Source organism: Oryzias melastigma, linkage group LG15 (assembly GCF_002922805.2).
Source record: "Oryzias melastigma strain HK-1 linkage group LG15, ASM292280v2, whole genome shotgun sequence".
NCBI classification, from domain to species: Eukaryota; Metazoa; Chordata; class Actinopteri; order Beloniformes; family Adrianichthyidae; genus Oryzias; species Oryzias melastigma.
Window position 1 is genome coordinate 19,279,947 of NC_050526.1, and position 3,289 is coordinate 19,283,235.

General features: G+C 32.8%; 1 protein-coding gene across 1 annotated transcript in view; it reads right to left on the reverse strand.

Annotated features, from left to right (window-relative positions):
* The window catches only part of fas (Fas cell surface death receptor), an 11,631-nt gene that overhangs the window by 4,306 nt on the left and 4,036 nt on the right, over nucleotides 1-3,289 (reverse strand). The window lies entirely within an intron of this gene.

A 3,289-nucleotide genomic window follows, 5' to 3' on the forward strand; every position in this document is an offset into this window, starting at 1 on the left:
AAAGGCGTTTGGGAGCTATTACCGATCATCGCTGAATGTCTGACGAATGTCGAATATGAAACTAACTTAACCGCGCTCATAGACTTTAAGTCTAACTTCAAATATCGTGCGTCTGTTGTCTGATGTCTCTTGTCGTCACTGCGCATGTCCGGGAATTTTTTAAACATCCCGCAAGTCCATTGGAATTTTTGGTATTTTTGTTGTCGTTCTTTAACTATTTCAAATAGTAGAAGCAGTTTGTAGTACAGGGAATAGAGTGATTTATTTTTATTTTTATTTTTTTTTTATTTTGAAATTAATTTAGTACTGAAATAAGTTTTATGTTAAGAAAAACACAAACTTAAAGACCCATTCCCATAAGAAACCGTGTTATTATTCTTTTAAATATGTTATTTTAGAATTTCTTTCTGATTATGGATGACCAAAAGAAAAAAAATTAAAATGGTAGAAACTGAAATGGGCGGGTCAAAGTCTCCTTGCTCCATTCTGATGCATTCACTGACAGACAAATTAATCAATGTCTTTATTTTCTTAATCTGTGTTATAATTTGGCTCAGACCCGTACAGCGAGGGTCTGTAAAATAGCAGGAGAGAGTGTAAATGAAGAGATGATGGGATATTGGTTGAGGCTTACTTCCGTGCCAACAGTAACATCCACAATTCAGCAGCGACTTTCTGATGAACTCCCGCTGCTTTGTCCTTGCAAATATCTCAGTGTTTGTTTGCTTGTTTGTTTTTTAAAGACCATTGGGACATTTGCACAAAATATGAATGGAGTGGGGTTTTAAGTTCATTCATATATTTTGCTAAATCTTTTTACAAATTGAATGTTATATGTACAACAGATGGCCACAAACTGACAATTTAATTAGAATGATTATAAAGAACTTATTAGAAAATGTCCCCAATTTTTGTCTTCTATCAGTACGCCCTGTAGGTACTGAATATAAAACGTTCAGTCCATGTTTTTTTTTAATGTGGTACATAATGAAAACACTTCTTATGAGTTTCTTGCACTTTTACTTTACTATTATAAATTGTAACGTAATTTATGATAGTTGTAGCACAAAGACAATAACAGGAATAAGTATAGTAAGCAAATCCTTTAAAAAATGATAGTCTATCAATAATATATAAGTTATAATATATATATACATAAAAATACAAAAATACTCCAATTAACTATTAGAAAAAGTATTTACAACTTTTTATTTTCAAAATTTGGAAAAGTGGAAACCTTTCCTCCCTTCTACTTTAGCCTTACTATCATTATACTTTTTTTTTTACACATTAACATATTTATATTGTTAAAATCCATTTTTATAAAACACCAAACTTTTTTGACATGCAGATGCTTTAACCACAATGTGCCACGAGGGGGAAGCATTACTCCTTTGGTCACTAATCAAGAGGAAAAAGGTCTGATTAGAACCAGGAACACAAAACCTTCCGACTTATGTTATATTTGAGTTAAAATATGATTGACTGAATTAAAAAAAATCATCTAATAATTGCGTTGTTGTATTTCTGAGTGCAAAAAGAAGAAAGACTTGATTACTGTTACTAATGGTCATACATTTTTTTTGGGTGAAATATAAAAAATATATATATATATATTTTAATAATAGAATATCATCCATGTGATTAGTCTGTATCATGTAAATCATCTCTGTATGAAAAAAACCAATAACATAAAAATAAAGCAGAAGTTGAATAAGGCCAGAATAACCGTCACTTGAATATCTATTGATAAATGTGGATTGAAGTCATTGCGCATCTCAAATACTCACCACAGCAGGAACTTTTCTTTTGGTTTTGCCAGAAAATGTACTTCTTGGCTGGGGAACAAAACTGAACTTGGAGGAGAACTCTTGTGGGATTTGGTTGTTTTTGCATGTGTTTCAAATTTCAGCATTTTGCAGTTCCTCTGCGTCCCTGCGTCATATTTATACCTGTTTGCCAACTAATCATGCGGCCCACCTACAGAGCAAAATGAGCAGGTCCTGAAGCACTATTATGTGCTTCATCTTTTTCACTTACATGGCTGCACGGCTTTCCAGTTAGCAATGGTTTTGGTTGTCCCATTTGTTTTGATGGTAACCCAGTTTAAAATGTGTAAAAAGAACGTTTAACACAGTCAATTATTTATTAATGGATCACATTTAAAATACAGTGAATAAATGATGTGGGCTTCTTGGATTATCAGTGTCTAATCCTCAAAGATGAAATTTTGAGTCAAGTGAATTCAATCAGTAAAATGACATGAAGGTGTGGTAGAGTTGACTTTTTAAAACAGAAAGGAGGAACTAGTTTGAGGAAATGTAGATCTTAAGGGAGAGAATATCTTTTGAAGAAAATTAAAACAAAAAATGTGGTTGATCAAGTTGTGTAACCTCCAAGCATCACAAAATAGACAGCTAATGAAAAATTAAACAAACGTGATTGGGAGTATTATGAGTTTGGCTAAGTCTAAATGTAAGGAATCCTCATAAAATATAAGTTAAGCAGAAAAGCAGCAACATTAATCAAAGTTTTCATTGAGGCAAAGCTTTAACTTTAACTCAATAAGTGATTGAAAAATACAATATGTTGTCTGTCTTGGATCATTTCATAAAGTTGTCCATCATTTTTTTTTTAGTTTGGGAGTACAACAACTCTTTGTTTTGTTAGGCTTAACGTGACACACCACACCAGCATTTATAATATTGCTAGTGCTACACAGATACATGAAAAAAATAATAATTATGATAAATAATAAAAAAAGTCATAGTTTTACTAGCCACTACCACCAACAAATACTAAATGCAGGAATAGAAAAGCAAAAATAAATCTGTGATACCAGTTACACCAATTTAATGCTATTGCTGCACAAAAATAGCTAGCAATACACAAATAAAGACCACTATGATGTTTATATCTCTGCATACATTTGCATCTAAGCATCTAATCATCGACTGTATATAAGAACTGGACATAGTAAGTGTGATGTCATTAGTAGAAAATGGCTTACTTTCTGTTTTAACAAAATTATGTCAGTTCAGTTGCCATTTTTTTCCACAAATGCCATGTTGGAGTCAGACGGCTTCAGTAAGCTGTGATTGGTCCAAGTTGGTCTGAGTCAACGCTTCTATGGCAACGACTCTCACCAATCAGGAGTGAGCTTGTTGGAAGTCCACACCCCTACCACTTGAAAGCAGGCTCGGAGAATCTGTCAATCAAACATTTAATGTGAGACTTTGATTGAAGCATCTGATTGGCCAGTTTATTATTTGAATAACTTGCACTACAG